Source organism: Sarcophilus harrisii, chromosome 1, assembly GCF_902635505.1.
Source record: "Sarcophilus harrisii chromosome 1, mSarHar1.11, whole genome shotgun sequence".
NCBI lineage: Eukaryota > Metazoa > Chordata > Mammalia > Dasyuromorphia > Dasyuridae > Sarcophilus > Sarcophilus harrisii.
In genome coordinates, this window is record NC_045426.1 from 713,673,745 (window position 1) to 713,701,629 (window position 27,885).

Consider the following 27,885-nt stretch of genomic DNA (forward strand, 5'->3'; position numbering starts at 1 on the left):
GAGGGCCGGACTATAGTAAAAACAAAACCTATGAACAAATTCCTATGCACGCTGCATATCTTATTTTGAAGTGAAGAAACAAAATTTAAATGAATTTATTTAAAATATTTAAATATGAAGTAAACTTAAACCAGTATTTCAATGGGAACTATGGGTCTGCTTTTGGCTAACGAGATGGTCAATGTCTGGTTCCATATTTGTCACTGCTGGTCATAACAAGTGATGCAAGTGTGCATCCGTTAGTCTTGATCTGGTTGGAGATTTCAAATGTTTCATTCTAGAAAATGTCTGTTCACAGACATAAGTGCTGCCAAAGATGGTTGCCATTTTGAGTGCATGGTTCCAGAGATGAGGATATGTCTCAGAGGGGAGAGATGCATAGAAATTATGAAGGCTGCTTGACTTGAATGTGTCTTTCCGAGAGTCACAATTCTGCAGTTCAGCCAGTTCCATTTGGTAAATTGTATCCACATTTTAATGGCAATAGAATAGGGTTACGGAAAAGCTGTATGTCCTGTTCATGTAGATGAAGCTCTTTCAATCTAAATTTGAACTCCTTTTGCAATTTTTCCAGTGAATCCACACATGTTTTGTTTGGGAATGCAATCAGCGGTTTTTCCGCTAACAGATTTTGAGTTATGGGGAGATGGCAGAAGTTTTCCTCTTTCACTTATTTGATGAGGAGGCCTGATTTTACTTCAAATGCTTTGACATGTGATTGCACATCACGGATGAGCTTCCCCTTTCCTTGAAGGTGCATATTGAAATTGTTGAGTAGCTCTGTTCCATCTGTCAGAAAGGCAAGTGCCATTTCCATTCTGCATCATTGAGTTCTGGTACTTCTTTGTTTTTTGAAAGCAGAAGAGTTGTGATCTGTGGAAGTAAGTCATAGAAACGTTTCAAAACTCTCCTTCGACTCAGCCAATGGACTTCTGTGTGATATAGAACATCTTCATATTCAGCATTTAGCTCAGACAGAAATTCCTGAAATTGTCTGTGATTTAGTGCATTAGCTCTAATGAAGTTAACACAAAATACCACAATTTTCATAACAGAGTCCCACTTCAATGATTTACTACACAGCGCTTGTTGGTGGATGAGCCAATGTATGGCTATTGGATGAGAACGGTTATGTTTGTCCATCTCTTGGTTAATGTGAACAATTACTTCTTTCTTAGGCCCCACCATGCTAGGAGTACCATCATTTGTCACTCTGGCTAGTTTAGCCCAGTCCAGCTCCAAACCATTCATAGTTTGGAAAACCTTTTCATAGATATCCTCTCCTATAGTTGTTCCTTTGATGCTTTGCAGTGCAGCAAGCTCTTCTATGACTTCAAAATAATCATTCCTCTCACAAATAAAAGTTAGAAGTTGTGCAGAATCACGAACATCATTGCTTTCGTCGAGTGCCAAGGAAAAATGTGAAATTTTTTTTGTGGAGTTTTGCAAATGCTGATGCAGATTGTCTCCCATTTCTTTAATCCTCTGTGAGTTGTAGGTCCTGAAAGACTCACTGTACTAAATAAATTGGCCTTCTCTGGACACCTCTTTGGCAATAGAAAGAAGGCATTCTTTAACAAATTCTCCTTCCACAAATGATCTGCCAGTGCATGCTATTAGCTTGGCAACTTGAAAACTTGCTCGCAGTGATGAAATATTTAGCTGCTTCTGCTTCACAAAAACTGTGAACTTTTGGTGTTGATTTGCACCAGACACAGCCCATCTATTCCCCTGCAGCGGCCGTGACATCGTAGGATGTACTGATATCCCCATGCCTGTGTGTTGTGGTGGCTGCCATTACTGTACAGGCCGCAGGCCATGAGTTCTCCGTCTTCTGCATCTCTCTCCTTCCCCACCACACACCCCAGCCTGGGAACTCCCTCCCCTCAGTATCACCTCATACTCTGTCTCCGCCGCCTCAGCTGAGTGCCAGAAGTGTGCGTTGCTAAGGCGAGTTTAGGTCGAATGTCACTTCCGGTCTGATTTTGCCATAACCCGGCAGGCTGCATAAATGTCCTCAGTGGGCCGCATCTGGCCTGTGGGCCGTAGTTTGAGGACCCTGGCCTAAGGAATAAGAACTCGTTACACAACACTTTAAGGTCTGCGGATCTCCCTGGATCCTTACAACAACCCCAGGAGGCATTGCATAGATATGAAAACTAAGAGAGAGAGAGATCCAACAACAGTGCCTTAATGTCCTATTTTTTCCACATCCCTCCTCCCCCTCAGCATTTGTCATTTTCCTTTTCTGTCATATAAGCCCATTTGACAGGTGGGATGTGATATCTTGGAGTTGTTTTAATTTGAATTTCTCTAATCAATAGTGATTTATGGCATTCCATATGACTACAGGTATCTTTGCTTTCTTCCTCTGATAACAGCCTATTTGACAATTTTATCAAATGAGAATTTATCAATTGGGGAATGATTTCTGTTTTTTATAAATTTGATTCACTTCTATATATTTGAGAAATGAGGCCTTTCTCAAAGGTCTTTTGATTTAGTTTCTTTATCAAAGAAATTTGCTGTAAACAATTTTTCAGTTATGATTACTAACTATATTTCACTCCATGCCATCTCCCTCCCCTCCATTTAGTCTTTTCTCACTTTTTACCGTGTCCCTGCTCAAAAGTGTTTTGTTTCTGATCACCAGCTGCTGTAATATGCCCTCCCTTTTATCACTTCCCCTTTTCTTCTTCCCTTCCTACTTTTCTGTGTGGTGAGACAAATTTCTATACCCCACTGAGTGTGTATAGTATTCCCTCTTTGAGCCAGTTCTGAGGAGAGTAAGGTTCAAGCATTGCCCACTTCCCCAGATCCAATAAGCATCTCTTCAAAGTATCTCTTCCACCTGACATTGTCATTTCACAAGCATTTATTATTATTTTCCCTTCTTTCTCCTGACACAGGATCCCCACCCCATAGGCTTCCTTTACCTCACATCTAGACTTTTATTAATGTAATATTTTTCACATTATTAAGGTAATTTTTCAATTACACATTAAAACAATTTTAACATTGATGTTTTGAATTCCAAATCCTACCCTTCCCTCTCTGTTTGAGATGATAAGCAACCCCAGATGGTTTATATGTGTGCAATCACATAAAACATTTTTGTATCAGTCATTTTGTATAAGACTGGAATAAAAATAATAGAAAAAAGGAAGGAAGGAATAATGCCACTTTAAAGTTAAATTTATTTCCAGGTGGATTAATCTGTGCCAACAGATAAGGGTTCCCTCCCCTAACCTTCCTACACTAAAAGAGTAAGAAATGGATATATCTGGTCTTTCTTTCATCAACTGATTTTGACTAGGTCTCAGATTAAAGAGACTATATTACAGGGAAAAGATCATTGTCCCTACAGTAGGAGGATACATGTTCAAGGGCTGCCTCCACATTTATGTAAACCAAGAGTATCTCCACTCTCACTCCTACTTAGAAATAATGACCTTTGTTATGGAAGAACATTTCTCCTTCTTTAAGAATTAACTATGAATTGTATACTTATTGTGTATCTAATTTATATTTTAATATATTTAACATCTACTGGTCATCCTGCCATCTGGGGAGGGTGTGGGGGTAAGAGGTGAAAAATTGGAACAAGAGGTTTGGCAGTTGTTAATGCTGTAAAGTTACCCATGCATATAACCTGTAAATAAAAGGCTATTAAAAAAAAAAAAAATTAACTATGAATAAGGCCCTCCCACCTCCTTGAACCAATCCAAGCCCCAGGATGAGGGATTGTAATAAAGAGCTGTCCCCAGATCAGAGGGAGGGGTTGTCCCATACAGAGCATCCAGAAAAGAACATGGGCAGCCCAGGAACAAGGAGGGAAGGAGAAAGAGAAGGAGGAACTGAGGAGTGCCAGGAAGGGAGATCTTCAGGAGGGCCCTCAGCCCTAAGGCCTCTCAGAGCAGAAGGCTCAGGTTAATGCCATCACTTACACCCACATACTCAAGAACCACGGAAGTTCTGAGAAAATGTCTGCTCCTTCCCCAGCCCCCCTTCCTTGTGTCCATCAGTGACCCTGTGGAAGTGAACATCATCAGCAACTGGAGCGTTGCCTTAACCACAAAGTCAGGAGCTGCCGGAGCCGGCAGAAGTGGAAATTCAGACAGTCAAACTTTGCCTAAATTTAAGGAATTTTTCTGCCTGAGTGCTTAGAGTAATTGATAAGCCAACCAGCATTTATTGAGTACCACTGTGTGCCAAGAATCATACTAAGCCCTGGGGATATTTAAGAAGGCTAAACATACTCCCTATTCTCAAGGAACTGAGTCCATGGGAGAGACTACCTGCAAATGATTATGTATAAACAAAATGCAGACAGGCATAAATCAGAGATAACTGACAAAGAAAAAGCACTAGAATTAAGGAGATTTGAGAAAATCTTATTGCCAAGGTGGGACTGTGGAAATTCTGGCTGTCCTTGTCAATATCTTGTATAAAATAAATGACATAAACCAGGAGAGAAGGGAACCATAGGGAGCTGAGGGGCAAGCTGCAGCTGCAGGATACCCAAAGGGGAGAAACATAGTTCACCTCTTGGGCATCACAATCCTGATCCCCATCTTTCACACCCACTGGAGATGACCCACAACTCTAAATTGCAATCCTTGATGGTATGAGCTTGGTTTCCCAGTCCACTGGCTCCACTTCCATCTCAGGCCCTGACATTCTTGAGGGGGCAAGCATTGGATCAGGAGCCCACCTTCATCAATACTGACAACACTAACCACTCAGCAATAGCCATCTATGTATGATCAGGGAGCCGAGAGCTTTGGGGATGGCAATGTCCCTAGCCTTAGTCCTGCCTCCTGGAGCCGTCCTACAAGAATACCCCCGGCCACTGCTTTCAGGGCGCTGCCTCCTCAGTGATCACAGCTCCTAAAAATAGAAGAAAGTCGTGGTCCCCAAGTCCTTAGCACTGTCAACATCTGAAACAGATGATTTTATTAGTGGAAATCATGTAAAAGAATAGGACATATTGCCACCTGCTTTGCCAGAGCACCTTTAAGGACCTTTTCATAGGACATGAGGCTAAACTCCCTTTCTGGGTCTCTTTGTCATTAGAATCTGTAAACAGGTGCTCACAAACCTCTGCTTTGCCCGGGCTGAGCACAATGATTTAATCAGAGGAAATACCACATGTTCCTTTGATCAACCATTATTTACCCTTAGGCTGAAGCCCAACTGGTTATTGTAATTGGCTGAGATCCTTGTTCTCCCTGGGCCTCTTCTGGAACAGATCCAATGGCCTGTGCGTTCTCCCTGGCTCTGGGTCCATCATCTGGTAAAACCTTAGCAGCTTAACAGTGTGTACGAGTAGGAGGGGCACAGGTTCTTGAAGGTGCAGCCCAATTCTATTATTCTCTGATACCTGAGATGGAAAGGGAGAGTGACCAAAGGGTCACTAGGGGAGGGGAAGGGATAAGTCTGGAGTCCCAGGGAAATCTGGCCTGAAGAAAGGGACAGGTAAGTGAGGCAGCAGACAAGAGGGCCTGCCTGGAGCCAGGAAGAACTAAGTCCAAATGTAGCCTTAGACACTTCCTAGATGTCTGACCCTAAGAAATCACTGGGTTTATCCTCTGTTTCTTCTAATGCAAAAGGAACAATAATAGCACCTCCTCCCAGGGGTAATCTCAAATAAGATAATATTGTCAAGCTGTCAGTACAGTGCCTGGCTCAGAGGATGTGCTCTATGAATATTATTATTATTAAATAAGACGGTTTTGTAAAGCACAGTGCCTGGCACAGAGTGGGCTCCATATACATGGTTCTTATTATTATAGCATGGGGGGAGCAAGCCTGAGGTGGCTGGACCTTCCCTGTACACTTGAGTTTCCAAGGATTTGGGATCTCACTGAGATGCGGGTTCATTCTAGCAGTTCACCAGCCATGGAGGCTTCCTCATCCTGTTACATTCCTTGTTCTGTCTCCCCAAAAGGCTGGAGAGGCCTTCGGTTCAACCCATCAAGCATTTATTAAACCCTTACAAAAGGAGACAATCCCTGTTCTCTGGGAGTTTACATTCTCCTGAGTGAAATATAACATGTGCACAACTAAAGAAAGAACAGGGTAGTTGGGGAATGCATGGTTAGAGCCCTGGCCCTAGAGCCAGGCGTCCAGACTCCATCTTTGACCAGCCATGTGGCAGCTCTCCTGCTTCCTTCACTACTCCACTAAGACCAAGGACTTGGGCTGATCCTGAGTTTCTCATAGGAATTGTGTTTTTTTTTTTCCCGGAAGTGTATCTCATTAATCTCAAGGGAAATGAAGCCATTCCATGATATATTCAACAGTGAAATCCAGTATTAGATGTGAATGTCACAGAGATCTAAGGAAACATTACAATGAGATTCCCCTGTTCCTGAAGAAATAAGGAAGGGCTTCCTGGAGGGCATCATGGCCCATGAAAACTGAAGGATTCTGATATGTGGGCATTTGGCAAAGGTCATTCTAAGAGGAGGAATTGATACACACAATTTCACAGAAGTGTGGGAATAGGAGGTGCCAACTATTTAGGCCACGATATTTTATGCAGGTCCTAATGTCTCCCATGAAAAATGAGTTCCTGATTCAGCTTTTCTCTCTGACGAAGGGACCCCAAATCTCTCTGAAATTCTCCTTGAGTCCTGCTCTGTGAGACCCACTCTCCAAGGAACCAAGATAAAGTGGTTTATCTTGGTGGGACTATTTGAAGTATTCACTTGAAGATTTTCTACCCCTATTGTTGGCTCAAAACCACTCCCAGTAAATGGTCTCACCTAGGCCTGGGGGCAGTGACAGCATTGAGGGATTGAATCTTCTGTCTCAGATTTCCTTATAAAAACTGCAACTTAGGGGCTCAATCCTCACAGAGGAGCTAATATGCCATGCCAAGGAATTCTCTCTCTGCCTGGCCTAGCAGACTCTGCCCCTGGCATATTCTCCTTCACCGTTACCCTCTCTTTATCCTCACCTATTTCCCTAATGAGACTTTATATCTTTCCTCTGGAACTTTGCCATTAAGGAATTCAGCCTTTCTGTTCGTGAATACCAAAGGCTGACTTCCTGATGCCAATAATCAACTTCTTTTTATCAGTCTAGCTTTTCAGGTTTGTAAATTCCTTTAAGAAGGACCTCTGAGCCTCAGAAGGGGTTTCCTAAACTCCCTACCCATGTGCTGAATCCCAAGGGGTTTCAGGAACCAAACTTCTTTATTTGGTTCCCCGAACCCAGAACCTGCCACTAACCTTATCATGTAACTCCCTGACCACCAGGAACCCAAATCTCATTTTGGTTCCCTGAATTAAACCTCTTCATCTCTGCTCACTTTTTCCTTTTGTCATAGGGCCTAGAAAGAGAATTCCTGTCAAAGATAGTGACTTAATATTAGCTCTTCAACAGGGAGTCCAGTAGCAAAGGAAAAAATACCTATATTATTCTGGGTAATGTTTTAAGATAGAGCAAACCTAATACATTTTCCCAGTGATTACCCCCTCTCAGACATTCTAGGCCGATTTTAGTGGAGGGAAAAGGTGAGCGTGACATTATGCTCACTTGCATCCAATTTGTATCAAATTATCATCAGTGCTGACTAATAGTAGAGTCCTTGTCTTTGCTACAGGGAGCAATTCTCAAGGCAAAAACCAGTACTATTTTAATAGAGCTTAAAAAGGGCATTTGATTTAGAACAGAATTTTTAGTTAACATTTCACAGTAAATGGTGGAGACTTCCTTTCCCTCCAGACCAAACTTTCACTTCTTCCTAGTTGATAAATAAGCAATAGCATTAGCAGCATAATAAAGCATTAAAAGCATAACCAACAATTCAAATCATTTAATGGTTTTATTTTTAGACAAAAATATAGACATATATAATATAAATATAATTTATAAAGTTTTTTTCATAGAGATGTTATTTATACCAGAAAAAATGAAATAAAAGAATCAGAAGAATTTTAAAATGGCATATACAGAAACATTTGCTACGACAAGGTACGGAGAAGATCAGAATTCTTATCCACGGAAGAACCATTCGTTGTATCTCATGGTCTGACTTCCACAAGCCGAAAACAAAGTCAATAGCCAACCTGCTGATTTATATAGGGTCATATATATAACTCTCTGGATATAGGAATGTGACACTTCCATACAAGCCTCTGTAAATCTGCAGTGCAGCAAAAGGATTCACACTCATTCGCTCATTCCTGGATCGGTTCCCTTTGTCATTTCTGAGAATAAGCAGGTTGGCTCTTGACTCTGTTTTCTGCTTGTGGAAGTCAGACCATCAGATACAATGAATGGATCTTTTGTAGATAAGAATTCTGAACCAAGTCCAGTGAAGCCTTAAACACCTGCTGGTTGGTGGGACTCTGGGAAATCACCTCCAATTAACTCAGTTTGCCCTGATGTAAAATGGGATAATAATAGCACCTAACTCCTGGGTGTGCAGTGAGGATCAAATGTGAAGCCCTTAGCCCAGGGCCTAGCTCATGGGATGTGCTCCATAAATAGTAGTTATTAGTATTAGTAGTAAATGAGTTAATATCTGTAAATGGCTCAGCCAGTTCCTGGCACATAGTGGGTACTTTATCCATGGCAGTGACTATTGTAGCACAGGAGAGCAGGCCCGAGGCACCAGGATGTTCCCTGCACACTCACGTTTCCAAGGATTCAGGGTCTCCCTGGGATGTGGGTTCATTCTAGCAGCTCACCAGCCTTGGGGCCCTCCTCAGGCTGGGACATTTCTTCTGTGTATCCCCCCAAAGCTGGAGAGGCCTTCGATCCCCCCATTTATTAGACACCGAGTCAGAGTGACAGCCCTCACCCTCTGGTTTACATTCCTCTGGGGAGATGTAACACGTACAGCGGGTGGGGCAGTGGGAAACCCTAGACCTGGAGTTGCAGAAACATTGTTCTAAGATCAAATCTGGTGTCACACATTTCCTATCTGAGTGATCTTGGCCAGGTCACTGTTTGCCTCAGTCCCTCTTGTATAAAATGAGCTAGAGAAGGGAATGACAAAATGTTCAGTGTTACTGCCAAGAAAATCAGAAATGGGTCAGGAAGAGTGGGATGTGATTGAAAACTGGCTGAACAAGAAAAGCAAAATAAAGCCAAAGGAGAATTGAAGTACAAGGGGAAAGGGGATGGAAGAAGCACTTGTTAAGCCCCTACTGTACGCCGGGAGCTGGTGTATTCAGGACAGAGAACACACCTCGGGAGCAGAGGAGTCTCCTGGAAGCTCGTGGCACCTGAGCTAAGCCTCCGGAGCTCAAAGGAAATAAGTGTGTGTAAGAATATATGTCCATGTGCATTTATACAAGTATGTACATATACAAGTACACACAGGGGACTTTTCACACCTGAAAGGGACAAAAAATGCCAGTTGCTATTGTTTTTGTTGGAAATCATTCCCATCATCCCTCTCACCAAAGGGAGAAGAGGCTTCTGGGATGGAGCAGCCAGGATGAAGAGAACGTGGTGGCCCCACAGAACCTGGGGCTCAGGCAATGCCTGGGGATCCCCTTGGTTGCAGCTGGGGAAGGGAAGGAAGGCCTAGAAAATGAAGCTGGGAAGGCCCCAAAAGTGGGACAAGGGAGCCATGGGGGCCTTCCTTTAGTTCCAGGATAAAGAGCTCCACTGAAGGCCCAGGGCATTTTTGGGGTACACCCACATCCCCCCTTGCTAGATGTCCCTCAGGGAGAGTCCCTTCCTTTGCCAATGAGAGTCCCTTCCCTGGCCCTGGGCTCTACAGGGAAGGGAACTGCTCAAATCCTCTGCACAATGAGTTAGGAAACCTGAGATCCAAATCCTGACTCATCGTTGGATAATCTGGGGACCCCGGGCCTCAGTTTCCCAGCTATGACATGAAGCACTTGCACTTCCCTTCTCCCTGGTCCCTTCTGACTCCATGGAGGCCCTTAACCATCCCTCCTCCTCCTCCTGCCTCCCTCCCTCACTTTTTCTGGGATGCTTTCACACTGGATAATCCTTGGCTCCTGTGTGACCTTGACAACACCTTCCTGCTCTGAGCCTCAGCTCCCTCAGAGCCCCCTGGCCCTCCACATCTCCCCCTTTTCTGTTCACTTGCTCCTTTGCCTTCTTCCCTCTCCCCAAACAGGTCTAACGGAATCACTCAGGATTTTGGCCCATCCAGGCCATGAGAGAAGCCTTCCAGCCCGGACAGGGCACAGGCAGGCCCTCAGTTTGCCCTTAAGGCCTCTGGGGAGCAGGGAGGCAGCAGGGCCCATGTGCCCTGTCTCTGGCCTGGCTGGCTCGTGTCCTGGGGATGCTCTGCCCCCTCCCGAGGTGACCAGGGCCCTGTTTCTCTTTTAGGGGATGAGGTCACATGGACACAGGTTGGGGTCAGCAGCAGACCTGGGGCTGGACTCCACACTGGGGCCCCCAGAAAGCCTGGGCCTGACCCCCTCACTGCCTCACCTCTGGCCCCATGGATTCCCCAAAGCTCCCATGACAGGCTGGACAAATGGCCCCTCCAAGACCCTGGGGAAGCTCTTCCCAAAGCAGGGGAAAAGTTTGTTCTCCAGACTGAAGGTAGAGAAAAGCCCCTGGCAGGAGTGGAACCAGGGAGGCTCCCCAGGGCCTCGAGCTCCCACCCTGAGCCGAAACTGCACTTTCATGTTTTCTTAGTTAAAGATGTACAGCTGAGCCTCCCACCAGGGGACCTGCAATATGGACCCCAGTGAAGCTCCTGCTCAGGGTCCCAGTTCATTATGGGGATGTGGAGCTTACACCCTCCGAGGTCCCAGCAGCTTCCAGGCCCACAGTAGGGGTCCTGTCCCCTGTCCTGTCACCTCAGGGGCCTGCTCCGGTCTCAGAAGAATTCTGGGGATGGACTGCCTGCGCATCTCCAGCTGCGTCCCTGCATCCAGGGGAAACCATAAGTGCACAATTATATTTTGCCCTCTCTTTCCCTTGTGCCAAGTCAGGCTACATCCCAGACGTGCCTTTTGTAGGAAAACTTTTGTGACCTGAATTCAATCAATCACCTGTGATGAAGAAACCTCATGAAATATTTTATTGTAGGTCACAAGATTTATTAAATCCTTCAGACATGACAATTTCCCTAAAAGGCTGATTTTTAGCCTTGATGCTCATGCAGGTCTCTGCACCAGGGTCCCCATGAGCCAGGTCTCCTGCTCAGGGCGCAGTGTCCTCCATTTAGAAGAGTCATTATAGAAAGTCCAGAGCTCACAGTTTTCCTCTGCTAGTGGCTCTCACTCCTTATGGAGGATTAGAACATCCACCTGTTAGAGGTGAAGGGAACCTCAGAGGTTCCTCAGTCCAGCAATTTGATGACAAATTTCCACTCTCCACCCACAAGAACAAAGACACCTGCAGGCCCATCTTCCCCATCTGAGAAGGTAGAAATCACAGGATCTACAGATACACTTTGCACTTTGGGCGATGGGAGCAATGACTTCTGAAGTCCCAGAGACATTTGGAGGAAATCTTTCCTGAAATCTCTGCTTTACAGATGAGAAATGACTCCCAGGAGATTAGAATGACTTGTCTGCCTTTACACAATATGGAGCAGAACAATCCTGAGATTTCACCCAGAAGCTAATTCCCTTCCTACTCCCAAGCACTGCCCTTAGACAAGTTCCCAGGGGGAGTTCTTGCAGTCAGAAACCCTTTGGATCAGAGCTTATGGCTCCCCACTTCTGCCCTCTAGTCTGAGGGAGAAAAATGAAGAGAATCAACCAGGAAATACTTTGGTATATATGCCTTTGCCTACTGCATCCCAGGCCATCTTCCTTACCTGATTATCTACAAGAAGTCAAAGGCTCTTATAGCCAGACCTGGCAGGGACTTCAGAGACCTTGTGATGCTGGTTTGGTCCTTTCCTTCTCTGGATCTAGCAAATGGGCCCGGCAAGGTTCAGGCCTTTCAGTCAGGTCTCATATTCAGTGACCCCATTTTGAGGATTTCCTAGAGGGTTTTGCAGCTCCCCCTCTCCCTCCTTTGATTGATGAAGTAACTGAAGCAAATAAGGTGAAGGACTTGCCTTGGGTCACAAGTGATTTCCCTAAGTGCCTGAGACCAGATTTGAACTTGCCTCCTTTCCCTCTCCTGTCCTATCTGAGACCCTTCCAAGGGAAGATGCACTTTTGGCTCTTCAGGGAACTTGCCCCTCCCCATGGGGAGGTCGGGGTCCTCTCAGGGGCTCATCTTTCCCACTTTGGAGCAAATCTCAGGGAAAAATAACGTTAAAACAAAGCTTCATTGTGAAGTAGGGTCTCCCCAAAGTGCTCCTAGCAGAGGATACTGGGGGAATGAGGAGGCTTCATTTAACACACTAAACACACACACCTCACACAAATACACACACACACACACACACACACACACAAGCATCAGAACATTGCCTGGGACATTTTGTGAATAAAGAAGCTATAGCAGTGACAGGTGGTTTTAATGACTTTGTTTCCAGGTGGATTGATCTGGGATCCTGCTGGGAGCCCTTTGGGCAGGGGACTTCAGGCAGCCCTCCCCTCTGGCAGAGAACTCCTGAAATTCTCAGGACTTTGTTCCTTTCACTCTGACCCTCCCAGGACCCCCTTTTAGCTGGGGATGTTGGGATGAATTTCTGAGAAAGACAAGGTGTGACTGAACCTCTGGGTTCTGAAGGGCCCATTGCAGCCCATCCAGAACACTGAGGAGACAACAGCCATTCTGGCTAGAAAGGGGAACACATGACCCCAGGGGACAGGCAGCAGGGCAGCTGTTCCTTTCCTTCCCCACAGAGAAGGCCCAACAGGCAGGGCTCAGAACCAGGCATCTGTGGTGCATCCAATAAGGGCCCATCCTCCTTCCTGGAAGGAATGACTTTCCGGGCGCTGCCTCCCCAGCGATCACAGCTCCTAAAACAGGAGGAAACTGGGATTCCCGAGGGCTCAAGACTGACTGTATCCCAACCCCAGATCCTGGAATCAATGGGAACAATATACAAGGACAGGCCCCATTGCCCCTGCTTTGCCAGGACCCCTAAACCCCTTTTCATGGCCTTGAGGCTGAATCACCTCCCTGGGCCTCTTTGCCGTTAGAGCCTGAGACCAGAACCTCACCAGATCTCTGCTGTGGCCTTTGGTTCACACATTGATCCCACAGAGGAGTTCTCAGCACAGGCTCCTTTGATCACCATCATTTACCCCTCAGGGGATCCCACCTGATCCCTGTGACTGGCTGAGATTCCTGACCTTCCTGGGCCTCTTCAGGAGCAGGAGGGGTCAGACTCAGGCCCTCTGAGGGCTCCTGGCTCCAGGTCCAGGATCTGGGTGCAGCCTCAGGCAGACAGGGGGGCCTGTGGGAGGGGCTCAGGGCTCTCCATGGTCCTGCCCAAGTCTAATGTTCTCTGACCCCTGAGCTGGGAAGGGAGAGAGCCAAGCCTAAGGGAGGAGGGCAAGAGGGCTGAGTCAGGAGTTCCAGGGACACCTGCCCTGAACAAAGGGGCAGCTAAGTGGGGTAGAACATGGAGCTCAGGCCTGGAACCAGGGAGAACCGAGTCTCACTGCAGCCTTAGACACCTGCTGCCTGTGGGACCCTAGGAAACCCCTCCAATTGCCTCAGTTTGCCCTGATGTAATATGGGGTAATAGGAGCACCTAATTCCTGGGGGTGCAGTGAGGATCAAATGGGATAATTACGAAGCCCTTAGCACAGGGCCTGGCTCATAGGATGTGCTCCTTAAATAGTAGTTATTAGTTTTAGTAGTAAATGAGTTAATATCTGTAAATGGCTCAGCACAGTACCTGGTATTTAATGGGCCTATATACATACTAGTTATTATTATAGCACAGGGGATCAAGCGGCTGGACATTCCCTGCACACTTGAGTTTCCAAGCACTTGGAATCTTGTGCAGTGTTTGTTCATTCTAGCAGCTCACCGTCCATGGGGGCCTCCTCCTCCTGGGTCACTCTGTAATGTCTGAGCTATCTCTCTGGAGGTCCTTGGGATTATCCCAAATCCTTGGTCTTTAGGTGGAGAAGTGAAGGTGGCACTGCTGTCTACTCTCAGGACTTAACTATAAAGAGAGGAGTCAGAACTCCTTTTCAGACCCCTCAGCAGAATGAACTGTATGCAGTCATTCTAGCTCTTACTTATTATCCAGGAGATATAAATATAATATCTGAATCAGCCTATTCAGTAGGTGGGGTACAAAGAATTGCCACAGCCCAGAGAAAATTTGTAGCTTCTAATATATATCAGCTCTTTAAGGGACTTCAAGAGTAAGTGAGAAAGCTTCAGGTAAGATCTATATTTGCTAGGTTCACTCTCTAGTGGACTTCCAGGTCCTATTTTTCATTGAAATTCAAAGGCAGATTGTAGAGGTCACAGTCAGTGGCGAAACTCTGGGTGAGTATAACACTCTTCATCCCAGAGGAAACCTGCTGACAATCTCTGGTTCTGCTCCCCACTTCCCCTAAGGGCTCTTGGGCTTCCTGAGAAGTCAGGGGCAGTGACACCTATGTGGAGATTGCGGCAGAGGGATACCAGGTGGCAAACTACAACAGCAAGTTCTTTATGTGGTCCCATGTGCTCAGAGTTGTTTTTGTTAATTATATAAAGGAAAGCCCTTGAAATAAACGGACTCCATTTTCCCTGGCCCGTGAGGCCATAGATAACAGAATAGTGCTGGGTTATCTGTTAGCTGCCAAAAGTAGTGTACGGTGGTTGGGACTTCATCTTGTTGTGTATAGAAATCACAACAGGTACTTACAAATGTTCATCATCTCCACCAGGCAGCCCAATGGATGGAAAATACAAGGCCCCAATTATTACCTATATGGTAATTATGGGATAAGTGGAAATCATTAATTGTTTCCTTCTGGTTCTTTGTACTTGTATTATTCATTCATATCCGCATAATTCTTACTATTTTAAGTCATACTTCACTGCTTCCTTGACCTTGGTCCTGAGGTATATTTGCTCCAATTATAAGAAAACAAAGGGGCAGATATTTATGACCCGGACATTAAAGGACAGAAAAACTTATTAAGACCCAAGACTCTTTGGAGAACTTTGCTAATCAATTCTGGCTGGGCTCCTGCATCTCCCCTGCAGGGGGCAGGCCTTCTGAGAAGTCAGGAGATGTGTCTATCCTTGCTGATTTCTAGTACCAAGAATCTCTGGAGGAAGACAAGGTTACTGAGTTCTAAGAAACGTGTTTGGAGGAGATCTGCCAGACATTCTTTTTAGAGAAATTGACTCTAATTTATAAGAAACCAAGTCATTCTCCAAATGATAAAAGAACAAATTGTATGAATAGACAATTTTCAGATTGAGAAATTGAAACTATTTCTAGTCATGTGAAAAGATGCTCCAAATCACTATTGATCACAGAACTGAAAATTAAGACAAGTCTGAGATACCACTACACACCTGTCACATTCTCTAGAATGACAGGAAAAGATTGTGCAGACTGTTGGAGGGATGTGGGAAAACAGGGACACAAATACATTATTGATGGAATTGTGAACACATCCAACCCTTCTGGAGAGCAATTTGGAACTATGCTCAAAAAGTTATCAAACTGTGCATACCCTTTAATCCAGCAATGCTACTACTGGGCTTATATCCCAAAGAGAAACTAAAGGAGGGAAAGGGACCTGTATGTGCACGAATGTTTGTGGCAGCCCTTTTTGTAGTGGCCAGAAACTGGAAACTGAGTGGATGCCCATCAATTGGAGAATGGCTGAATAAATTGTGATATATGAATGTTATGGAATATTATTGTTCAGTGAGAAATGACCAACAGGATGATTTCAGAAAGGCCTGGAGAGACCTACATTAACTGATGCTTATATATATATTTTTTCTTCTGAAAAATTTACATTGTGGCGAAATTCGGTTAACATCCCTACACGTTGCTTGTTAATCTCCTCACCTGGACTATCCCCTGCTCCTGCCTCCCATCCCTCTCTCTGTAAAATCATCATTTTGATGGCATCCCTGTATGTAAGATTCTTGACTGTGATCCCCGAATTATTCTTGTTCCCAATGTAATTATACAGGGCAAACACAGTGGGGACAAAATCATACCCCTGACTGCAATGTCTGTGCCATGAAAGCTGTTTCCACCAGCCACCATCAAACCAAGAACACCAGCCCTTTGTGAAGGGAGGTTTCCAAACCTGTGCAGGCACATGAACTATCCTGTGAGTGCCCTTGGTCATTTCTTTTACTGCTTGTCCTTTGTCATCAATTTGCATACAACAAGTAGACAGGTTTTGTCTCACACAGACCCCTCCTTCCTCTGCTAAGAGATAATCTAAAACTAATCTATGTTCTAGAACCACTTCTCTTGTCTGGGTGGCCTGGTTGGCTCATAGAACAAGTGCCTGAGCACTTTGGTTAGTTGTTACCTCTAAGACTGCTTATATTGGTGTCTGATATCCCCAACCACCATCTTGGGCCTATGTCACCAGTCCATATTCTCTGATAATCTGTGCTGGGGCCAGGCATCTCCCCACCATTAGCATCGTAGTTTGTCCTCAGTACCCCTAATGAATGCTGGGTGCACCCAGTGAAGCACTGACCAGGTCACAAACAATATTTGACTTGCTCCATCTGTTCCTGTGCTCACCACTATCTATGATATCTGCCCTCTCTGGCCAAGAGTAAAGGCCATTCACACTCACTCTCTCCCATCCGTGGCCGTGCCTGCTTGATTTAGGCAGTGCCCCAGTAAAGGTGCCCTTGAGCGATACCACTGTCAAGATTTTACATGCACAGTTCATTGGCTCCTTTTTTTTTAAATAAACCACAATTATTTTATTGATTTCTTGCAATCAAATACTGCCAACTAGCATTACTTCCATTCATGCACCATTCAAAACAAAGGGATAATTCCTTGGGTGTTAAATGATGCATAACATTTTAATACAGCAAACAGAAAAGTTAAAATTCATGATGCACCTGATTAATTATATAAACTGATCATTGGAAAAAAACGAAGTAATAATTTGGTTCCTTTCTTCATAAAATGGGAATATAAACATTTCTCCTGATAGGCTTGAGGTTATCATCACGTTAGGAGTATGTGCAAAGTGGGGCACATGGAGGGTCGTCTAGGAAGGCATGTCACTGACAGGCCTTATTAGAATTAATAAATTTTGCACAACAAAATGCATGCAGTCACTGCATGATGAAAGCATCTTTCAATACAGGGCCCACCCAGGTTCCTGTATCAATTCCATTTGCATTGTCCTTTATGGCATTATAGATTAATTGTTACCTGAATTATTAACACTGAAGTTAAGAGAAGGAAAGTAACTGCTGCTTGAAAAGTGATTCCAGGTCACCATTTGGTTTGAATCGGAAGAAACAGACCCTCGAGATTAGCGTTTCCAGCTCCAGCTCCCTCAGCTCTGGTCAGTTCCTCTGCTGCGCGAATGCTTCACAGTGACTGTTTTCTATGTGGCCAGGCCCCTTCTCCTACAGTGGTCGGGGCGGTGATCCTTCACCCGGACTGGACCATTCCTAGCTTTGTGGTGTTCCCTTTTGCTGTTTTAACTGTATGATTTGCTCTCCCTTACCACCACCGTTGTAGCCCTTTGTGACCTTCCATTTAACTATTCATATGTCCTTTCAGAATATCTTCAGGGAGTTCTAGAAATGGGAGCTCTGGGGATGGAAAGTCCAAGCAGGGAAGGTTGGGGATGGGAATGTCCTTGGCTTTCCCTGTGTTTGCTGCAAACTCCTGCCAGGTAGAAGAGGCTAAAGCAGTCTCTGAAGGGGAAGGCAGGCTCCTAATTCAGATTTTTCCACAAAGTCAGCATCTATATCCAATTCCTTTTCGAGGGAGCCTTCTGGAGCCTGGCCTTTTCAGCACGGAGCTGCTTGTTTTCTCTTCCCAACCTTTCCTTGTCGTTAATGAGAAACTCTACATGTCCCTTCAGATCAGAGATCTTGCTTGCCTCTTATTCTATCGTGGTCTTGTCATATTTCGGGACTTTGCTGCCAGGACACGGTTCTGTCAGGTCTTTCCTCTTTGAAGGAGAAAAAGTAGAGTGTCTGGGTCCCTATCCAAGACCCCAGGCACTGCAGTGAGACTAAACTTCTGAGGTCTAGGCGCACTGTGACCCTCGGACCCATCCTCGGCCATCTTGCACGACGTCAGAAGCCAAGCGGCTCCATCAGGGAGTCTGCTGGGCTCTCCACCTTTCCTCCCTCTTTGCCCTTTTCCACCTCTCCTGAATAAGCAAGAGGTGTTTCACGTGGCTATCCTTTTGTGATTCCAGTGATAACTGAGCCTGTCCAGACTGTGTCAGCTTCATGACTTCAGTAAGATTCGCAGCTGCCTTCTGGTGACACAAAATGACCTCTTTGTATTTCCCTGCAGCTAGTGACCGGCCTGCTTTTCTGCTCTGCTGATGAGCCAGGTTGAGGTGCCCGTCCATCACTTCCATAAACGTTGGGGTAGGGGACGGTGGCAGAGGCACCCCGGCTCATGGAGAGCTGGAGAAGGGCAGCCCTTGGTCAGCCTGGGAGCCCTTTTGGCGCTACTGCCGGATCAACACAGCCACTGCCACCGCTTGCTCCTCCCCCTCCCGTCAGTTCCTTTTCAATGTTTGTCTCAGCTCGTTCTCTGGATGCAGTTTGGAAGTCCACACCCTCCGAGTGCACCCGCTCCTTTAATTCTGGTGCGCTGAGCCCACCCCCTTTCCCCTGCTGTGTCTGATGTCAGGAGGATCTGGAAAGGTCCTTCCCAGCTTGGGGTCAGCTTGTCCTCCTTCCACGTCCAAACAGGGACCCAGTTTCCAGGCTAGAACTTGTGTACCATGAATCCTGAGGAGGAGTCTGAGCAATAAGCCCTTTCAGTTGTAAAGTTTTCAGATGTTGTAGTAAAGACCTGACATATTTCCTTAAAAACAGATCCTTGCTCTCAAATATTGGATCCAAGGAGGAATCTTGAATCCCTTTTGTCTAAGGGCGACTGGATAATAATTCATAAGGTGATAATCCCACATCCTTTTGGAGTTTTGTTCTAATCTTTAATAAGGCTAGGGGAAGGCACTTGGTCTAGGGCGATTGTGTCTCAGCCAATTTAGTCAGTTGCTGTTTGATTTTCTTATCCATCCTTTCCACTTTACCTAACGAGGGCGGATGCCATGGGGTGTGTAAGTCCCATGATATTTTCTAAGCTTGGGCCACAGATGGGAGGATCTTAGCTGTGAAATGGGAGCCTTGGTCTGAATCTACCTGCTCCACCAAGCCGGAGTGATATGCTCAAGGAGGACTTTTACTAATGCGGAGGCAGTTGCCCAGGTAAGAGGGAGGTCTCCACCCATGAGGGCAAATGGTCCCCTACGACCAACAGGTATTTGAGACGCCCCACTGATGGCAGCTTGGTAAAGTCCACCTGAATGCTTTGTAAGGGCCCAATACCAGGGGCCTTCCTCCTTTCTGGACTTGTCATTGGGCTGCCCTATTCATCCTCTGACAAACAGGACACCCGCTGACCAGTTGCTTGCTATTGTGTACAAGCCGTTGCCACAAACTGGGTCAGCACCGCGTCACACAGGCCTCAGACACCCCAGTGACTGCCCCGATGTAAATGTTGGAGCCCATGTCCCATACCTGCTGTGGTCAGTAGCTCTCTGTCATTAGGGAGGAGCCAGGGCCCCTCTTTATCCTCCTGAGCACCAAGGCTTCAGATTTCCAGCTTCTCTTCTGAGGTAAGGGAAGGCAGGGGGCTTTGGAGGCGGAAATGCTAGAATTAGCACCATCATCTCCTTCATACTTACAGATTCCTCTTCTCCAGCCCATTTCGCTTCCTCATCTGCAGAACAGTTTCCCCTTGTCTCAAATGAGTCTCCTCTTCAGAGCCCCTGTCCATGAATCACTGCAACGTTCTTAGGGAACATAAGATTGGTTAACATTTCAGTGACCAATGTCCTGTGTGCTACTCCCTTCCCTGTACTGTTTCCATTCTTTCCCTCAAGTAATTTACAGGATTTGATTTCCTTTTCCCTTCACTTACACAATGACCTAAATATTTTACCTCATGTCTCACAAATTGCAATTTGTCTTGAGAAATCCTCAGTCCCTGTGCTCCTAAATAATTTAACAAACTGATAGTGACTTGGACAAGTCCTCCCTGTCACAAGAAGATCATCTACATATTGTAAGACTTTTAATAGTAAGAAATTTATCCCAGAATGTTCACACAGTTCTTACATACCCAAGGAGATGTTCCATAAATTGAATATTATACCAATCATTTTGCTTTTAAAATATCCAATACACAGAAAAATCCCAAACTACATATTGTCCATAACACAGACATTTTCAAAAGGACAAAGACAAAAACTATTATCCTCGGAGTCCCTTTAAATATTTGGCATCAATACAGTTAATTAAAACTTCCTATTTTCACATAAAGGAATCTGAAAAGTTCTTATAAAACATCAATTAAACTTTTTGAAATAATCCTTTCAAACGATAGATCGCATTTCTGATCATATTCCTTAAACAAGAAAACCATTATGTTTCAAAGAAACAAATATTCAGTCAATCAACACCTTGTAAGGCAGCCTGTCCCTTTACAAGATTAGACTTCTTTCTTCAGCAGTTTGGCTGCATCAGGAACAAAGGCAACTTTCCTGCTGCCCTTCCCCCACTCAATTTCCTAAACAGAAATCCTTCTGAAGATTTAGGCAATCAGTTTATTTCCTTTATTTTTCCAAATGATTCCTTCATGATATCATTCAGACTCTCGATTTGCTCCTACAATTCAGTCCTTCATAAATCCTCTGCATTCTCCTCTCCAGTTCCCTTCAGAACTTTTAAGATTCACAATAAGGCGAATAGCTAGATAACTCCTTAAAGCGTAAGTTACAATGTTAACACATTACCCAATATGTTTTAGAAGGTAACATACTGAATCAAACTAAATACAGCTTTTTAAAAAGTTTTTCTTTTCTTTCTTTTCCACCACCTTTCTTCCCTACAAATTAGCATCTTATCTCCAGAGTTTTTATTGCCTTTCTTCTAGCAGGCTCTGAAAACTCTTCAGCCCATTTTTCCTTACTTACAAGTTAGCACATCAGGTTAAAAAGTTTAAAATCACAAGCAAATTGTCAAATGACAGATTTCCAAATTTCTTAATCATTTTTCCTATAACTTAACAGAACTTTTAAATCAACAAAACCGACTAGGGGCTTTTCCCAGGACTCGTCCCCGGAGAGAAGTTTGTTTCACCTTGAACATTCTTGCCTCCCAGAATCCAAATGGAGCTTCTCTAAACTTCCAACCCTGGTTAGTGCATCTCTCTGGCTTCACAGAAAATACCTAAATATTTCATTCAAACTACTTTTCTTTAACTGTTGGCACATTGCTTCTTCTTTTTTTAACTTTCCAAATTTTCAAATCCCTTTTAATCTTTTTTATTTTCTCCTTTCTCCCTTTTCCCACAAGGCTTTCGTTGGGAAAAGATTTTCTTTTGCCTGGGTCCTCCAAAAGAATTACCCTTTGAATAAATTCCCTAACAATTCAGCCGGTATTTTTTCTAAGCCTGCAACACAGAGGTTGTTCTTATTCTTAAGAGCTTTAATTTTAACACGGAACACAAAATGCAAAAAAAAACATACACAGACAAAAAGGTCTAGTTTTTCCCTTTCATCTTGAATTCCCTAGCTAACGTCCTGACATCCATTTTGGACTGTGTCTTTTCCATATTAGTTCCCAAACTAAGTTCAAGTTTCAGGTCTTCCCTTGGCAGTTCTTAACACTGGGGTAATCACAGTCCAGCCTCAACAAAATTTAAAGGGTACCTCAGGTTCCCTCAAGCCCCTTCAAAAGACCCCAAACTGTTCAAGGCACTGAGCCAAAACTGGGTTCTAAAGCACCAGCTAGTCAGGGTTTAAGTCCTTCAGTTTTCAATTCTACTTTCCCACTGAATACTCTGCCTGGGGTCGTTGTCAAGGGAGGGTTGCCTCGAGCCGAACCATGGAGAAAAAACTGATCGGGGCACCTTCCCTTCCGGGGTCAACTATCTCCCCAATTACCCCATCCCAGAGCTCCTAACTGTTTTGCAACAAAAACCTACCCAAATTATCTCAGTGATCATTAAAAGCAAATTATTTATTAGAATCCCAAGAAACGGACCCCACCCTGGTCTTGAGCCAAATTCAAGCAGGAGGGGCCCTTCCTTCAAATTTCCTTTTCATTTCAGACAAAGAACCCTCCCAAATTCCCCTCTATATTGTTGGATTGGTCAATAAGCCTATTCCCTTATTTGATCAGTGGAATGCAATAGATGAAGCTTTCCACCAGTGACCTCTTTGAACAATAGAATATAGTCAGACCTTATCTAAAATGGTTCCTAAATTGGGCCTTGAAGGCTTAAACAGTCCCTGATCAAAATGTATTTAATGGAGTTTCTTCCCTTTTCCCCACACAGCTGTGGGAAAATAAAGTATACCTCGGAATAATTAGAAATCTTATTTTTTTCAAGATAGTAGCAGTATAAAGGAATAATACAGGGGATAGGGTAAAAAAGGGAATATTTGAACTGTTGTGAAAATAAAGTTTCATGGGGATAAATTGAAAAAAAAACAAAATAGAATAAATGGGAAATGTAGTTTAGCAATAGTAATTTTGAAAACAAATTTGAACAATTTTCCTTGTACTGTCTTCTCAAATGTATAGATAAAGGAATGAAATATATCAAAATATGAGTTAATCCCCAATAGACATTGATTGATTAAAATATATATGTTGAAATGGCCATAAAATTATGTGAATTCAATCCACAAAAATCTAACACTACCTGGCTTGAAACCAAAAAGATTAAGAAAAAAAGGAAAAGTAAATTTACATAAAAATATTAATTCCTCTTTTCGGGAAAGAATTTAAATTGAAATTCTCATCAAATCAGATTTAAAGAAAGTTTGGTATTAATTGTGATAATACTTTGATGATTCTGTAAGTATGATGACCAGAAAACTCTGGAAAATGTACATGAACATATGAAAACTGAAATGTGATGTGCACAGCCAACATTAAAGTGGTCCCTAAATACTTTGCTTTTTCAACAACAAATGATCAAAACTATCCTGAACTTTTATGAAACGTTGATGTTAAAGTTTGGACAAATTTTTATTTTTAAGGGTCCTTTTTTAAACCGGGATGGGGAATATTTCTCAACAAGACGTTTATAAAATATTTTGTGTAACCACAGTTTGGATATTTCAATGGTTCTGGGTTGGGAAGAAGGGAAGAATTAAGTCAAAAATTTAAAAAATTAAAACTATTGTTTTTATGAAACGGGGAAAATAAAGATAATACATTTTTTAAAAAAAAAATTTGCTCTTAGAACTCCTTTATTCTTGTTCTTTTTGTTTATTTTCCCATGATGTAGAATCACAAGACATTTGGGAATAAAATATCCCAAGCAAATGGAGGCCAAGATAGAAGATCCCAGTCATCAGCTTTCCCTTTGGAGCTTTATATTGGAAGGAAAGAGACCCCAGACCAAAACACCAGCATGCTGAATGTGATAACGGCTTTTGAAGGACGGGCGGTTCTGGCCACTAACTAGGTGCTGCCCAGGCCAAAAGCCCATTACCCAAACATAAAATAAAGGGGGAGCCCTCATTTGTGAGGATGATATCCTGGATTCAGAGCTTTGTCTGCCTCTGGAAAGGGGGATGGGTCCCCAACCAGATGGCACAAAAAACTTAATTCCAGCAGATGAGCCCAAATGGGCACTTAGGATGAAGGAACATCCCATCCTGCTCCCTGGCCCTGTAACCCAAACCAGAACCACGATGTGGTTTTGGCCAAAATGGAAAAAACCACCGTGAACACAACTGCAAATACTGTTTTGGAAGGGGAAGCAGGGCTGGGACCCAAAGAAACAAGGAGCAGAGGAAAGGAGAAAGGGAGGTGAGGGCAATGTGGTTCCTGTTTTGGCTTGACTATGGGAGGTCTTGGAATTTCCAAAAGACCCACAGAACCAGGGCCTAGGAATGAGGTGAAACCACTAAGCTGTCCTGCCGTCCCCAAGGTTCGTTCACAGCCAGGAAGGTCACAGTCTTGGGGGGCAGCAATCTCTCTCATTTGGATACCTTCCCTCTGGGACTTTTACACTCCAGCATCTGCAGGAGACAAACAAGAACTCAAAGTTAAATGTTTCCAAGTATTTTGATGATTTTCAAGGTTCTAAACATACCATATCTCCTACAAAGAGGATATAGTTTTCATTAACATTAATTCCTTAATTTCCTTTGGTCTCTTTTCAAAGGTAACATTTCTTCAAATATCCATTATATTGGTCATAATGGGCATTTTTTTCCCCCTTTATCTTAAAAAGTTCCCAACTTTTCTTTCTCTGACTCACGTCATCTACAGTGACTATGACATTTTGCAAAATTGAGATAAATGTATATGCTCTTAATTTTTTCACTAGGAGGGCCGTTAGAACAAAGGTCCTTCAGAACCCCCTTCAAATTTCTCCTTCTGAGCATGGGGGATAAACAACAAGGAAGGGCCCCCCAAAGGCAACTTCCTGAACGAGGACAACTGGCCTCAACCCGGGGGACCAAAAGGACAGGAGCTGGAATAAACATTTTAACTGGCAGCTATTTATGTTTTGAAGAAAAATGCAGCTGTTTTTTTCCATTCGCTTTATAACCCCCCACAGATACATAATTGGGAGGGTATATAAAATGGTCCAACCTTTTTTCCATTTGTCACCCTATTCTGCAACCTCAGTGACAAACCCTAAGAACTTCAAAAGGTATTTCACACTCTGGTCATTTTAAGATACCATATATTGCATAATTACAAAAGATGACTTCCCCCATTCTTCATAGATTGGAAATATCTCAAAAGACCTAAACTTCTCCTTGGGCTGGGCCATTGTACTTAATTGTTCTCAAAAGGAATTTAATTTTGATTCCCGAAATCTTCCTAAGATCAGTTAAAAAATGCCCATTATTACCACTATTATAAATTTTATGGAAATGTTTTCTTAATTGGTGAGAAACAGTGAAGGAATTTAGTGGCCAGTGGCAAAATAACACTTTTGACGATTAAGGTTGGTTTTGGGAACAAAACCCAGAAACATTCAAGTAATTCTTCAACAAGATACATTGGGTTTTAAGGACAGGGCCTGGAAGCCAGGGGCTCAGGACACAGAGGGAAGGATCTTGCCAACCTGGAGGTCAGCATTGGGAATTTTTGGGCTCTTAGCCAAAATATGAAAAGTCCACTTGTCCTGTCCAAAACCATGTATCACAGTCTGCTGTGAGACCTCAAGGGCAAACAAGAAAGAACATGGGGCGGAACTTACAACCCGCCCAGGGTAACCCTCCACCATTGGCCCCACAGTCAGTGAGAGACCCCTGTTCTTCTGCAAAAGAAGCTTGAGACAATCTCTTGTATGTCCAAGGAACAGAATTCAAATTTTAAAAGTGAGCAGATGAGCACCAAAAAACTCTGACCATAGAGATATATTATATAGTCAGGGAAGATCATAATAGAAGTCTGGAAGAGGATAACAAGGACAAAATGTCTATGAGTAAAATCTCAGAACAGGATATGAACTCAGGTCAAGTTCAAAAGCATCTTTTGAAAAAACTCAAAAGAATTCTTAAAAAAGAGATGTGAGAAAAAATTTTCAAGAATAAGAATTATGAAGGAAATTTATGACAATTTGGGAATAAAAACCTAAGCTTGGAAAGAAAAATAGGAAAATATTTCAAAGAAACAATTCCTCACAAAATAAATTTGGCAAAGTGGGAAAAATTACAGAAGATTATTATTTCTTAAAAATCATTTTGAGGAAAATGAAAAAGAAAATCACACCTAAAAATGAAATTGGAGAAATGAAAAAAAAAGCCATAGAACAAAAATTCTTCTAAAGTACAATTTGCCAAATCCTAAAGGAGGTGAAAGACTCATGGAAAAAAATTAATTCCCAAAAACTTAGGATTTGACAAATGGAAATGAATGACTCAACTAGATATGTAGGATCAATGAAATAAAAGTAAAAAGTGAAAAATTTGAAGAAAATATAAAATATTTCATTGGCGAAACAAATGATGTGGAAAACAGGACCAGGAGTGACAAAATAGTAATTAGTGGATGTTCTGAAAACTATGGTAAATAAAAGAGCCCAGTAACCATTTTTCAAGAAATCATCAAGGAAAATTGTCCTGATATTTCAGAAGCAAAAGGCAAAATTCATTGAAAGAATCCACGAATTATTTCCTTAAAGAGAACTAAAATGAAACTTCCAAGGAATATTGCAGCTAAGTTCCATAATCAAGGGGAAAATTCTGCAAGGATACAGAAACAGAAGCAAAAATTGAGGCACCCCCATCAGTATTACCCAGGACTTAAAAACTACTATATTAAAAGATTGTGGGAAGTAAAGGAGTTTGTAGACAATCAAAAATCAGCTACTCAGAAAAATGCAGCATTATCTTGTTGAGGGGAAATTAGATATTTAATGAAATAGCAGAGTATCAGAAAAAGCTAAATTAGGATAAAAAGAGGCAAAGTGTACCTAGGCAGAAGGTGTAGCAATAACTTAACATCAACTTGATGATAACAAAGAAATTAAAGGTGGAAAATAATTGCATTGGGAGAAGAAAAAGGGGAAGTGACTGAAAAGGGGGAGGGAAGATTGAGGGACAGGAGTATCAAATGCAAAAACTGGTGAGTAAGGAAAGGGTGAAGGGAGAGAGAACAGTATAATGTAGAAAACATGGATTGCTGGGAATAGGGAGTCACATCCTTGCTGGGAATATGAATAAGATGGGCACTACCAGAAAAGAGAAGGAGAGATCAGAATGGATTAAAGGCAAGAATCCTCAATATGTTTGCAACAAACAAATGTGAAGCAATAATATACATACAGATTAAAGGTAAACAGTACAGCAGAATATATTATTCTTCAGCTGAAGTAAAAAAAAGGAAGCAGGAATAATGATCCTGATAGTAGACCAAGTAAAATAAAAAATAGATACAATTTAAAGAGATAAGGAAGAAAACAAACTCTTACTGAGGAGTACCAGAAATAAAGAGATGATTTTAATAATAATTAAGAGAACCCAGAGAACATTTTACTAAGTAGTAAGATTATGTGGTGAGCAGCTGTGATGGACTTGTTTCATTTCAACAATGAGATGATATAAGATAATTCTAATAGACTTTGGTCTTACTTTGTTGTGAGTGTGTGTATGTGTGTGTGTGTGTGTGTGTGTATGTGTGTGAATGTGTGTGAGTATGAGTGTGTGTGTGTGTGTGTGTGTGTGTGTGTGTGTGAATTTGAATTAAGTGACTTGCTCAGGGTCAAACATCTAGGCAGTGTTCACTGTCTCAGACTGTATGTAAATTCAGGTCCTCCTGGCTCCAGGATCGGTGCTCTATCCACTGTGACTAAACGAGATGTGGTGTATATAACAGTGATATAATAGTAATGTGTTGTTAGACATGATGACCTGGTTGATTTTAGAAAAACAGGGAAAAAATTTCATGAAATAACAAAAAGTAAAATGAGTTGAGCTAGGAAAATATTGTTCACAATAACAGCAACGGTTTGCTAAAAACACTTTTGAAGTCTAAGTCATTTTGTGTGCTATAATTTCTAAAATCAATTTCAAAGAACAGATGGAAGTATAAATAATTTACTTCGAAAGAGAGATAGAACATGGATACTTTTGTTTTACACACACATGCACATACACACACACAGATATATCTTTTAGGAAAAAAGGAAGCAATATGAAATGGAAAGTAATGGTTATATTTTGAATCTTCTCTGTTGGGCTATGTACAAGTTAAAGATTTTTTCCTTCTTTCCTATATAAGTTGAAAACAAATACAAATTAAAATATATTTCTGCCTTCTTTGGAAATG

At 42.9% G+C, this 27,885-nt stretch overlaps 1 pseudogene; it reads right to left on the reverse strand.

The window, feature by feature from the left end:
* Nucleotides 1-16,985: 16,985 nt before the first annotated feature.
* LOC100915751 lies at nt 16,986-18,689 on the reverse strand (annotated as a pseudogene).
* Between the last annotated feature and the right edge of the window lie 9,196 nt (nt 18,690-27,885).